A 14,744-nucleotide genomic window follows, 5' to 3' on the forward strand; every position below is an offset into this window, starting at 1 on the left:
TTTTTTGTGGAGGAAGCACTTCTCCTTCTTGCAGTAATGGGACTGAGAATTTGTAGGTTCCAAAATGAAGATTTATTCAGGAATAAAGACAGCTTTGACAACCACTCGGAGGAGTAAGCATGAGTGCAACCGTCTAACAAGAACTCTCTCCACCAACACCCCAGAACCATATTCCCCTTACATTCTACCATGACCCGCAACCATTCTAACTATGACATAAATAAGAATACTACATACCACTCCCCTTAAAAAAATAAAAATGAAATAAATAAATAAATACAACATAAAAAACTAAAAGCAAATAAAATCTTTGAATTTAACAGGAGAGTGTTTAACACGTGAACTTCTTCTTGTGGTGTCAACATTATGTTCGACAATTGAGGAATGATCTGAAGCAGCCTCAACTATATCATCAAGAGCATCATTGGTGGTACAATTTCTTTCAGATAAAGTTTCACTTTCAACATTTTCAAACATGTTATTAGCTTTGAAATGTAAATTATCAAAAACTTCATGAGAACCATGAAATCCATCATTTCTTTCCAAAGAATCAACGGATGAAAATGTGTCCACAGAATTAGATTTGACTGACTGATTTCTCAAACAAATAGGTGCTGTTTCCTTAACATGTGATTTACAAACAGAAATGCTTCTGAAGTTCCAAATCTTCCCACCTTCCACTCTAGCAGCTTTGCTAAAAATTTCAGTAATTCTCACTAGATCAGACCATTTGGACAATTTTTTGTTAACCTGTCATCCAAATTTTACACTCACACCCAATCACCCACTTTCAATTTGGACACATTTGATCTTCCTTGTGAATTAAATTTTATCATCTTCTCTTGATACTTTTTCACACGTTCCCTGACTTCTCTTAAATCCAAATCAGTGTTATAAGAATTCTTTTGCTTTAACCATCATGGCATGTGTTTAGAACCTGGTTTCCTGCCACGTAACATTGCAAAAGGAGATAAACCAGTTACAGAATTTAGAGACGTGCGATAAGTTAATAATGTTGCTTGCAAAGCTTTCCTCCAACTCAACCCACTTCTGATGGCCAGCTGACAAGACTCTTTTACCACTCTGTTGAAACGTTTCACTTGACCATTGGCTTGAGGAAAGTAATTTGAAACTCTTTTGTGCAAAATACCACACCTTTAAAGGAAAAGTTCAAACTCCTTGCTAATAAATTGTGGACCATTATCGGAAATGAGTTCTTCCTGCAATCCTTCCCGAAAAAAAATTTCATCAGGAAACTCAATAACTTTCTCAGAAGTAACCTTTTCAACACTTTTTCATTCTGGACACTTCGAAAAATAATCAATCAGGACTAAAGCATACATGTCATTGCCTGACTGATAATTAAAAGGATCTATGATGTCAATGCCTAACCTCCTCCAGGGACCTTGAGCATATTCAATAGGAGTAAAATCAACAGTAAGTGATTGCACAGACTTATCGCTTTGAGTACAGGGAGAACAATCCCTAAACCATCTGTCAACCATACTGCCTATGCCAGGCCACCAATAAAATTCTCTGATTCTCCTTTTGGTCATAGACATTCTCATGTGGCCTTCATGAGCTAACTTACAAATAAGCTCTCTAAGATTCTTTGGAGGAACAATTTTGTCAGCCCTAACAACCATTCCTTGAGAAAACATGAGCTCATCCTTTATTTTAAAAAATGAAGCTAACTCACCACTTAATTTTCTTTCTTCAGGCCAACCTTTACGTAGAAAAACTTGAACTTCTTTCAAGACAACATCTTGTTCCATAGCTTCCTTCCACTTAGTTTCAGAGATCGTAATGGCTAAATGTTCTTCCCCTAAATTCTTATTGATGTTATCCATAGTGTAAGCCACATCACAATCTTCACTATGGACAGGGTCAGAAAAATTACCAATATGCAAACGTGACATATAGTCAGCATGGACATTAAAACGACCAGGAACATATTCAACCTCACAACGAAACTCTTGAAGTTTAGCAGCCAGTCTTGCTAAACGAGCAGTTAGCATTCTACCTCCACCAGCTGATAACATATTGATCAAAGGCTTATAATCAGTTCTTAACGAAAATTTTGTACCCCACAAAAACTGACGAAAATGCTGAGTGGCCCAAGTACATGCTAATAATTCTTTTTCAATAGTTGAGTAATTGAATTCAGAATCACAAAGCGTTCTTGAAGCATATGATACAACATGTTCACCTCTTTTGTCTTTCTGCATCAATACATCTCCAAGTCCCACATTACTTGCATCAACACAAACTACGCATTCTTTACCAACAGCTTAGGGTTTCAAAAGTGGTGCATCTACAATTTTTCTCTTAAGAGTATCAAATGACTCTTGTTGATCTTTCTCCCATACATATTTTGCATTTTTTTCAACAACAAGTGTAATGGATGGACAATGGTAGAGTAATTTTCTAGTAATTTTCCATAACATTCTCTAAGACCCAAAAATGACAATAATTGTTCTTTCGAAATTGGAGTAGGAGCATTAGTAATATTTTGTACATGGTTGAGTTTGGGTTTAATTCCATCACAAGATATTTCGTGACCTAGATATTCAACATTATTTTGTCTGAATTTACATTTTGAAAACTTCAACGTAAGACCTTTCTCTTGAATATTTTTCAATACTGAATCTAAGTTATTATCATGTTCCTCACAGTTACTTCCAAAAATTAAAATGTCGTCTTGGAACGCAATAGCTCCCTTACAATTTTCCAACAGTTCTTTCATTAATCGTTGAAAAACGGAAGCTGCGCTGGCTAAGCCAAATGGCAAGCCTAAAAACTGAAACATGCCTTCTGGAGTTACAAAAGCAGAACGTTTTTTGGAATCACCATGCAACTCTACCTGATGATAGGCACTTGTTAAATCAATTGTGGAAAAAACAGTAGCCCCAGACAAAGTGGAAATTAGTTCATGAATGTTGGGAAGAGGATGTTTGTCAATCCAAATTTCTTTGTTTAAACTGCAGAGATCCACACATAAACTGAGATCTCCTGTGCCCTTGAGTGATAAAACTATGGGAGAAACCCACGGGGACGATTCAATGGGCTCAATTATGTGTTTCTCAACTAAATCATTTAGCATATCCTTAATTTTGATCCTATAAGCTAAAGGTACATTTCTGACTTTGTGTCTTACAGGAATGGCTCTGTCATTGAGAATGGTTTCGTGTTTGAAATTGGTGTATTTGCCTAATGTGTTGTCAAAAACTTTGGGGTATGTACCTTTGATGTTATTAACATATGTCTCTTTATTAGTAGACACAATTCTTACTGAAGGAGAAGCATTAGGATCTTGTTGTATACCTAATTCTTGTTGGTGTGGCCAACCTAAAATAGATACACCTTTCGTAGCCACATACACTTTACCTTGAGTTCTTCTGCCTTCAAATTCAACATTTGCACAAAAAAAACCTTCAAGATCAATTTTATGTCCTGAATACCCTCCAGGTTGAATGTCAGGAAGGAACAATTTTTACGTGCCCCAAAGATCATTAAATTTTTTTTTGCCAATTATACTGTACCACGAACATGAGTCTACCATTAACTGAACTGGTTTCTCATCAATCATTGCTGTGCATGAGGGAAATTTCTTTTGTTCAGATCCATTAACAGAAAGGATACAATTTAGACTATGAAGAACTTCTTTCTCATGAGAAATATAATTAACTTTCAGAGTGGAATGACAAACATTACTAAAATGCCCCTTTTTTTTACATTTCACACACACTTTATCCCACGCAGGACACCCTTTATAATTACCAACATGGTTGGTGCTGCCACACCTATAGCAAACAATTGTATTCCTTTTAAAATAAGATTTGTTCTCAACACTCTTCTTATCAACGGTGAGCAGCCAAAATATCGAAACTAAAATATCTACCTACACAAATATCGAGTTTTAAATATCGAAGGGACAGAATATCGATGTCAATAATATCTATGGACAGAATATCGATCCTAAGGTAAGTATTTTAATATCGATGTCAGTAATATCGAAGTTAGTAATATCGACATCAAATATATCGATTTTACTAATATTGATGTTACTAATATCGATATTTATATTATTGTTATGTATTTTATTATGTATTTAATATGTATGTGTTATATGTTTTTAGTTAAGTGCTCTACTGGTTTTAACATATATGTATACAATTTTTATATGTTAACAATGGTTTTTAAGTCAATTTTGTGTTTTAGTACCGTAGCGGGTTGTGGGTTTATAGGGGAATAGGGTGGGAAGTAATTTAATTATATGGAATTAATTATACATTTTTAGGAATTATAAATTAATTTTAATTATTTTTTGCGTTTAAGTTCTGTAGCGGGTTGTGGGTTTATAGGGGAAAAGGTTGGGAAGTAATTTAATTGTAATTAATTAATAATTTATTTTCATTTATTGGTATTGATAATTATATTATTGTTAATTAAGTATTAATTGGTAATTAATTTTTATTAATTGGCAATTAGTTTTAATTAGTTGATTAATTGATAATTATGTTAAGTGTATTATTTTATTAGTGGAGTGTGTCGTGCGTTTATAGGGGAATAGTGTTGGAAGTAATTGAAATCTAATTAAGTAATTATTAAATTAGTTGTTGGGTATTGATAATTAATTAATTGGACAATAATTATTAATTGGTAAATATTTATTGGTATTGATAATTATATTATTGTTAGTTAAGTATTAATTGGTAATTAATTTTTATTAATTGGCAATTAGTTTTAATTAGTTGATTAATTGATAATTATGTTAAGTGTATTATTTTATTAGTGGAGTGTGTCGTGCGTTTATAGGGGAATAGTGTTGGAAGTAATTTAAATCTAATTAAGTAATTATTAAATTAGTTGTTGGGTATTGATAATTAATTAATTGGACAATAATTATTAATTGGTAAATATTTTAAATTATAATATTTTGGTTATGAAAAATAATTAATTGTTGATTAATCATTAATTGTGAATTAAATATAATTAAATATGATGCATTGATATTTCTAATTAATATATTAATGAGTAATTATTAATTGTTAATTAATGTGTAATATTTATTATGTTGGCGTATGAAAAATATTTAATAGTTCAATATTTTTTAATTGGTAATTAATGTTTCATAATTATTACTTTGCGGTATATATTTTTTTAAATGGTTAAATATATTTTAATTGGTATTTACTTTTTAATAATTCATATGTTTTTGGTTATGAAAAATATTTTATCGTTTAATATTTATTAATTGGTAATTAATATTTATTAATTTTTATTTATTGGTATTTATTATTAATGATTTGGTAATTAATTATTCTTTAGTAGTTATGTTTGTAATTATTATTTATTGGTATTTGTAAATAATTTTGAGTTATTTAATAATTAAATCACTAATTATTTTAAATAATTATTTTATTTATAACTATGTTATTTTTAACTTCTACGCTATCCAACACTTTCCCTACTGTTGCACCCTCTGGAGTTGGAATAGTACATTTTATCCCTACGCTATCACACACTTTCCGTACTGTTGCATTCTCTGGAGTTGGAATAGTAATTTTTACCCCTACGCTATCCAACACTTTCCCTACTGTTGCACTCTCTGGAGTGGGAATAGTAATTTTTACCCCTACGCTATCCAACACTTTCCCTTCTGTTGCAATCTTTGGAGTTGGAATAGTAATTTTTACCCCTTCACTATCCAACACTTTCCCTACTGTTGCACTCTGTGGAGTTGGAATAGTAATTTTTACCCCTACACTATCCAACACTTTCCCTATTGTTGCACTCTCTGGAGTGGGAATAGTAATTTTTACCCCTACGCTATCCAACACTTTCCCTACTGTTGCACTCTGTGGAGTTGGAATAGTAATTTTTACCCCTACGCTATCCAACACTTTCCCTACTGTTGCACTCTCTGGAGTGGGAATAGTAATTTTTACCCCTACGCTATCCAACACTTTCCCTACTGTTGCACTCTCTGGAGTGGGAATAGTAATTTTTACCCCTACGCTATCCAACACTTTCCCTACTGTTGCACTCTGTGGAGTTGAAATAGTAATTTTTACCCCTACGCTATCCAACACTTTCCCTACTGTTGCACTCTCTGGAGTTGGAATAGTAATTTTTACCCCTCCGCTATCCAACACTTTCCCTACTGTTGCAATCTCTGGAGTGGGATTAGTAATTTTTACCCCTATGCTATCCAACACTTTCCCTATTGTTACACTCCCTGGAGTTGGAATAGTAATTTTTACCCTTACGCTATCCAACACTTTCCCTACTGTTGCACTCTCTGGAGTTGGAATAGTAATTTGTACCCCTACGCTATCCAACACTTTCCCTACTGTTGCACTCTCTGGAGTTGGAATAGTAATTTGTACCCCTACGCTATCCAACACTTTCCCTACTGTTGCACTCTCTGGAGTGGAAATAGTAATTTTTTCCCCTTCGCTATCCAACATTTTCCCTACTGTTGCACTCTCTGGAGTTGGAATAGTAATTTTTACCCCTACACTATCCAACACTTTCCCTACTGTTGCACTCTCTGGAGTGGGAATAGTAATTTTTACCCCTACGCTATCCAACACTTTCCCTACTGTTGCACTCTGTGGAGTTGGAATAGTAATTTTTACCCCTACGCTATCCAACACTTTCCCTACTGTTGCACTCTCTGGAGTGGGAATAGTAATTTTTACCCCTACGCTATCCAACACTTTCCCTACTGTTGCACTCTCTGGAGTGGGAATAGTAATTTTTACCCCTACGCTATCCAACACTTTCCCTACTGTTGCACTCTGTGGAGTTGAAATAGTAATTTTTACCCCTACGCTATCCAACACTTTCCCTACTGTTGCACTCTCTGGAGTTGGAATAGTAATTTTTACCCCTCCGCTATCCAACACTTTCCCTACTGTTGCAATCTCTGGAGTGGGATTAGTAATTTTTACCCCTATGCTATCCAACACTTTCCCTATTGTTACACTCCCTGGAGTGGAAATAGTAATTTTTAGCTCTACGCTATCCAACATTTTCTTTACTGTTTTTTTTTGGAGCTGGAGTAGTAGTTTTATTGTCGGTGCTATTTAATATTTTTTTTATTATTTTAGCTAATGTAATATATAATTAATTTTAACAATATTCAAATTAAATGTAATTTTTTAAATGTGTTATATATAATTATTTAATTTTTATTCATGTTATTGTTTTATGTGTATGATGTATTTGTAATTTATAATAATTTTTAACAAGTTATAAGTTATTAAAACAATTATTAACATTTATTATTAAGTAAGTATATATATTATATATTATATGTATATGTTTAATTAATGTTTTATTACATTATATATATTAATCATTCATTTTAACATACATTTAATTATGTTTATTTTATTTATTAGTATTATTTGGTTTATTTACATATTTTTTTTTAACTAAAAAATACTTTATATTTTTAATAACGATATTTTTGACATTCTGGTGCCAATTACGATCCGGTAAAAAATTTCCCCGTACGACTCGTATCCGGTCTTTTTACCGTACGAATCGTACAAGTGCCGTACAAACTGCCAATTACGATACGCATGGGAAAAATACCATACGAATCGCATTGGGAATAATTCCCCACACGTCCTCGTGTCGGAAAATGTGTCCGACACGTCCTCGGACGAATCACCGTACAAATGTGAAAAGTGAAATCCGACCGCGGAATCACGATCCATCCCGTGCGTCAGAAGTTACAAACATATGGAAAAAACACCGTCCGCACCGAACACCCATAGCAACCATGGAGACATGTGCCCGCATACGCGCCCAACAACCCCCCCAGCCCCCGTACGTTCGAGTCGTACCCCCCGTGTATGTACACCCCCCCTGTATGTACACCCCTGTACGTGTCGTACCCCCACCCGTGTATGTACACCCGTGTACGTGACGTACCCCCGTGTATGTACACCCGTGTACGTTCGAGTCGTACCCCCACCCGTGTATGTACACCCGTGTATGTGTCGTACCCCCCCTGTATGTACACCCCTGTACGTGTCGTACCCCCCGTGTATGTACACCCCTGTACGTGTCGTACCCCCCGTGCATGTACACCCGTGTACGTGTCGTACCCCCGTGTATGTTCACCCCTGTACGTGTCCTACCCCCCGTGTATGTACATCCGTGTACGTGTCGTACCCCCCGTGTATGTACACCCGTGTACGTGTCGTACCCCCACCCTGTATGTACACCCGTGTACATGTCGTACCCCCCGTGTATGTACACCCTGTACGTGTCCTACCCCCCCTGTATGTACACCCCTGTACGTGTCGTACCCCCGTGTATGTACACCCCTGTACGTGTCGTACCCCCCGTGTATGTACACCCGTTTACGTGTCGTACCCCCGTGTATGTACACCCCTGTACGTGTCGTACCCCCGTGTATGTACACCCGTGTACGTGTCGTACCCCCCGTGTATGTACACCCGTGTACGTGTCGTACCCCCCCCTGTATGTACACCCGTGTACGTGTCGTACCCCCGTGTATGTACACCCGTGTACGTGTCGCATCCCCCCTGTATGTACACCCCTGTATGTGTCGTACCCCCCGTGCATGTACACCCGTGTACGTGTCGTACCCCCCGTGTATGTACACCCGTGTACGTGTCGTACCCCCCGTGTATGTACACCCGTGTACGTGTCGTACCCCCCGTGTATGTACACCCATGTACGTGTCCTACCCCCCCTGTATGTACACCCGTGTACATGTCGTACCCCCATGTATGTACACCCGTAACGATATTTTTGACATTCTGGTGCCAATTACGATCCGGTAAAAAATTTCCCCGTACGACTCGTATCCGGTCTTTTTACCGTACGAATCGTACAAGTGCCGTACAAACTGCCAATTACGATACGCATGGGAAAAATACCATACGAATCGCATTGGGAATAATTCCCCACACGTCCTCGTGTCGGAAAATGTGTCCGACACGTCCTCGGACGAATCACCGTACAAATGTGAAAAGTGAAATCCGACCGCGGAATCACGATCCATCCCGTGCGTCAGAAGTTACAAACATATGGAAAAAACCCCGTCCGCACCGAACACCCATAGCAACCATGGAGACATGTGCCCGCATACGCGCCCAACAACCCCCCCAGCCCCCGTACGTTCGAGTCGTACCCCCCGTGTATGTACACCCCCCTGTATGTACACCCCTGTACGTGTCGTACCCCCACCCGTGTATGTACACCCGTGTACGTGACGTACCCCCGTGTATGTACACCCGTGTACGTTCGAGTCGTACCCCCACCCGTGTATGTACACCCGTGTATGTGTCGTACCCCCCCTGTATGTACACCCCTGTACGTGTCGTACCCCCCGTGTATGTACACCCCTGTACGTGTCGTACCCCCCGTGCATGTACACCCGTGTACGTGTCGTACCCCCGTGTATGTTCACCCCTGTACGTGTCCTACCCCCCCGTGTATGTACATCCGTGTACGTGTCGTACCCCCCGTGTATGTACACCCGTGTACGTGTCGTACCCCCACCCTGTATGTACACCCGTGTACATGTCGTACCCCCCGTGTATGTACACCCTGTACGTGTCCTACCCCCCCTGTATGTACACCCCTGTACGTGTCGTACCCCCGTGTATGTACACCCCTGTACGTGTCGTACCCCCCGTGTATGTACACCCGTTTACGTGTCGTACCCCCGTGTATGTACACCCCTGTACGTGTCGTACCCCCCGTGTATGTACACCCGTGTACGTGTCGTACCCCCCGTGTATGTACACCCGTGTACGTGTCGTACCCCCCCCTGTATGTACACCCGTGTATGTGTCGTACCCCCCCGTGCATGTACACCCGTGTACGTGTCGTACCCCCCGTGTATGTACACCCGTGTACGTGTCGTACCCCCCGTGTATGTACACCCATGTACGTGTCCTACCCCCCCTGTATGTACACCCGTGTACATGTCGTACCCCCATGTATGTACACCCGTGTACGTGTCCTACCCCCCCTGTATGTACACCCCTGTATGTGTCGTACCCCCCCGTGTATGTACACCCGTGTACGTGTCGTACCCCCCGTGTATGTACACCCCTGTACGTGTCGTACCCCCACCCGTGTATGTACACCCGTGTACGTGACGTACCCCCCGTGTATGTACACCCCTGTACGTGTCGTACCCCCCGTGTATGTACACCTGTGTACGTGTCATACCCCCCGTGTATGTACACCCGTGTACGTGTCGTACCCCCCCTGTATGTACACCCGTGTACGTGTCCTACCCCCCCTGTATGTACACCCCTGTATGTGTCGTACCCCCGTGTATGTACACTCCTGTACGTGTTGTACCCCCGTGTATGTACACCCGTGTATGTGTCGTACCCCCCATGTGTGTACACCCCTGTACGTGTCGTACCCCCCGTGTATGTACACCCGTGTACGTGTCGTACCCCCCGTGTATGTACACCCCTGTACGTGTCGTACCCCCCGTGTATGTACACCCCTATACGTGTCGTACCCCCATGTACCTACACCCGTGTACGTTAGAGTCGTACCCCCACCCACGTATGCATGGAACCTACCCCCACCACAACATTCTAAGTACGGAGCGCACCCCAGGCCCCAACATCACAACCGCATGTACGAGTCGTACCAAGCCACACACAAGGACAGCACTGTACAACAAAATGGCCCATGTACACACCGTACACACGCTAAAAACGCACGTACACAACCAGGACAAACCAAAACAACACAAGAATACACCATTCGAATGGCACAAAGCCACTAAACATGTCCAACAACCACTAAAACAACACATTCACTGACCTGCAACTGCCAAAAACAAACAGAGGCCCAAAACACCACCACTCCTTATAACACACCCACCCAAAGTTCAAACACAGCCACACCCACCAATGGACCAATAAAAAGGGCCCACACACACAAACCATGAGCCTTTGCAACAGACTCACTGCTGCCAGACCCCACAGACAACCTACAGCACCATACTAGAAGCTTTACCACACCTTACACTTGCACACCTTCACACAACCACCTTCACAAACACCCCCTCATCACATTCACACACACACCTGTACAACCACACCCACACACCCACAACCATCCACACACCCCCCCCCCCACCATCCACACCCACACCCCTCACCATGCCCACTAACAAGAATCCAAAGTTCGCTAGCCGAGAGTTGGAGGTCCTTGTCGATGAAATCCTCAGAGTCGAGCCACACCTCTTTGGAACATTGGTCAGACAGACCAGCATTTCAGCAAAAACAGCCATGTGGCAGACCATTGTCGATGCTGTGAATGCTGTTGCGGACACCAGAAGGAACAAGCAGGAATGCCAAGCCAGGTGGTACGATCTGCGGAGGAGGGTCTGAGCCAAGATGACGGATGAACACAACCAGGCCAACGTCACTGGAGGAGGGCCGTCCCGCAGACCCGTACACTACCATCCCTGGGAGGAGAGGGTGATGGCCATACTGCCGGTGGAGGCAGTCGAAGGATTAGGAGGACTCCGAGACCCGGGTGAGTACACAAACAACGCACCTCACATGGGGGGAACGTCATCCACAACCAAACTCACAAACAGGCACGCAACCACCCCAAGCTATCGCATGACTCAACCACACTCCATGAACACGCACATGCCACTGGCGCCACCATGCCCCATGCACCCAGCTGGACAATGTCAAGTCACAGGCCACAGAAGAGACCAACACATGACACGATAAGCCGGATGGCGGGAGGGTGGGCCCCAAAAATCACATAGTGCAACTCAGAAGCAGACAACAATGCCCTCTGCCCATATGGCCTAGGTCACAGCCAGACAAACAGTGTGTCCCCACACAGGAAAGACTTGCCAGCAAATGGCGGACGCCTTGCATTAACACATGGGGGTGAAGGCACGTTTTTGCACATGACAGCAGCTAATGAACAGCCAACACTGTGAAAGAGTGGCAGCACACACCACCACAGCAGCAGCACAGACACAGACACTACACCCAATGGGTGCCTGGAGATCAGAAACAAACTCACATCAACAAGCCAAGGGCCATTCAAAGATCTGCTAACAGTGTGTGCCCAGGAAGCTGGGCTGAGGTGACAGAGGGTGACACACAGAGGGAGGGATAGGGGGACAGAGAGGGAGGGAGACACAGGGAGACGGACAGAGGGAGGAGGCCGACACACAGAGGGAGGGAGAGGGGGACAGAGAGGGAGGGAGACACAGGGAGACGGACAGAGGGAGGAGGCCGACACACAGAGGGAGGGAGAGGGGGACAGAGAGGGAGGGAGACACAGGGAGACGGAGAGAGGGAGGAGGCCGACACACAGAGGGAGGGAGAGGGGGACAGAGAGGGAGGGAGACACAGGGAGACGGACAGAGGGAGGAGGCCGACACACAGAGGGAGGGAGAGGGGGACAGAGAGGGAGGGAGACACAGGGAGAGCAAATCAGCCTTGTGGTGTGTGGGAATGTCTGCTCGTCAGCAGGTGGACTGCTTGCATGTAGACAAGGGTGGCCAGTGCCAGCACCCCCCCTCTCCTCCATGGCAAAACACAGGGCCATGTCACAACCTGTGCACGAGCACAACGACAGCTACCTGCATCATTGAAGTGTGTGGAACAACTTCATGTGCCCACGTACAATGCAACATGGAAGGCGCCAATGCACGGCTCGCCACACCTGCCCACTCCACTGCTGACTGCAGTCACACTTGACGCAGCAAGTAAGACTGTGCCACACATAGTTAAAGTCGCCAAAGCTGTGCCCAAGGGACACACCCATGCACAAGTGCACTGTGAGTGGAATGCAAGACAGATCCAAATTCCCAGAGGAAATGTTCCAACTTTGAAACTAATGAAACATGGATGTTGCATGGAAAAAAATTAACATTGTCTCTCTCACACACAGGTCAACGTCGTGGTTCACCCCCCAACACTGGGGGGGAAGACTCACAGGACCCGGCTCTGCGGGAGGCGATCCCACCGGCAGCGACGACTCTCACCACTCTGTGGACGACCCCGACCAACCTGGCCCCTCTGGTGTCCAACGACCTGCAGCACCTGCATCAGGTACAACGGGGCCAACCACCACCCCCACTCCTGCCACATCCCAGGAGACACCCAGGATCCCTGCCCCACCACCACAAAGCAGCCAGTCTGTCCAGGAGGGACAAGGTTCTCCGGGCACCCAGGAGGAGGCAGGCAACACCGCAAATGCCATCCCTCAGGGGTCCCGGAGACCTGATGTGCCCACAACGGCAGGCCAGGCGCAAGTGGGCAGGGGTGGTGGGAGTGGAGGATGGCGGAGGCGCCAGCCTGACCAGTTGGCTGGGGAACCGGTATATTCCCATGTCCGAAACATCCTGGACACATACCGGCAGGACACCACGGGCATGGCCCAGGTTGTGTCCGTCCTCGAGGGGATCAAGACCCAGCAGGCCCAGCAACATGCGGAGCTACATGCCTGTCTACTGCAACACCAACGGAGGATGGAGGACAGACAGGCTGAGCTCGTGACGGTGTTCACGGGAATTCACAGTACACTCCGTCGGATGGCCGACAACATGGACAACCCTCCCTGTGCCAGAAGGCGTAGAACATCACCACCCACAGGGAGGGATCAGGAGGAGGAGGAGGAAACATCCGATGGAGCATCCCAAACATCGTCACGGCCTGCTTCTGAGGGTCCCCGCAGGAGGGCGGGTCGTCCATGGAAAAGACCGTGAGGGTCGGCGCTACAGCACCATCTCCCAGGACACCTGGCCTGCCACCTGGCCCACTGGAGCAACAGCAGCACAGCATCAAAAGACATTCTCTGCCACATGGCCTTGCTGGTCACTGTCTGACCAATGTTGACAAAGACTGTGGCATGGACTCTGAGGATTTCCAATGGCAAGGACACCAACTCCCCTAGTGAACTTTGGATTCCAAACACCCGGAAAGCCCCTCATGTCATACCCCCCACTAAAATAAAAAGTCACACCATGAAGAGAAGATGCCTGCTGGTTGCATTATTACCTTACATGTGTCTTGTAAAGTCTAAACATGCCTGAGTTCTCTTTTGACTTCAACCATCCACACCCTGGGGCCTGAGTCTGGCACAGGACACACGGGTCACAGTGTATTAGGCAAGACAGACATGGAGCACCATACACACCCGTGATGGGCCCCACCAGCTGAGGGGGTGGCCGCACAACCGTGCCGACAGACATATTGAGTACAGCAACAGTCATGCGCATTGGACAGGGATCATGTCGAGTGTCCTGGGGGGCACCCAGGTATGTGTAGACAGGTGGCAGAACCATGTCCTGCAAGCCTGAGTCCGGTGGATGCAGAGAATGGGGGCCTGGCCAACGTTGGATGCATGGGGATGGCACATGTCACAATACCCACACAGTCATGGACATCATGCACAATACACAGTCTAATCCCACACACACAGCTTGCATCTTGCTACTCGACACATAGACACATAGCCACTATCACGGAAAACCATGCCAGACATGCCGGATGCACCGTGGCAACACACCAGCATTGACTGAGAAGAGGCACCTTGGAGGCATAGGGACACCTTTATTAGTCATGTATTCGGGATTGCAGAGGCAACTCGAAGTACACATGAACAGTTCATGTGAAGTAACATGTGGGTCCAACACTGGCACCCCCCTTCTGCAGCACAAATGCGTGATAGCCATGGAACTT

Source organism: Triturus cristatus, chromosome 10 (genome assembly GCF_964204655.1).
Source record: "Triturus cristatus chromosome 10, aTriCri1.1, whole genome shotgun sequence".
NCBI classification, from domain to species: domain Eukaryota; kingdom Metazoa; phylum Chordata; class Amphibia; order Caudata; family Salamandridae; genus Triturus; species Triturus cristatus.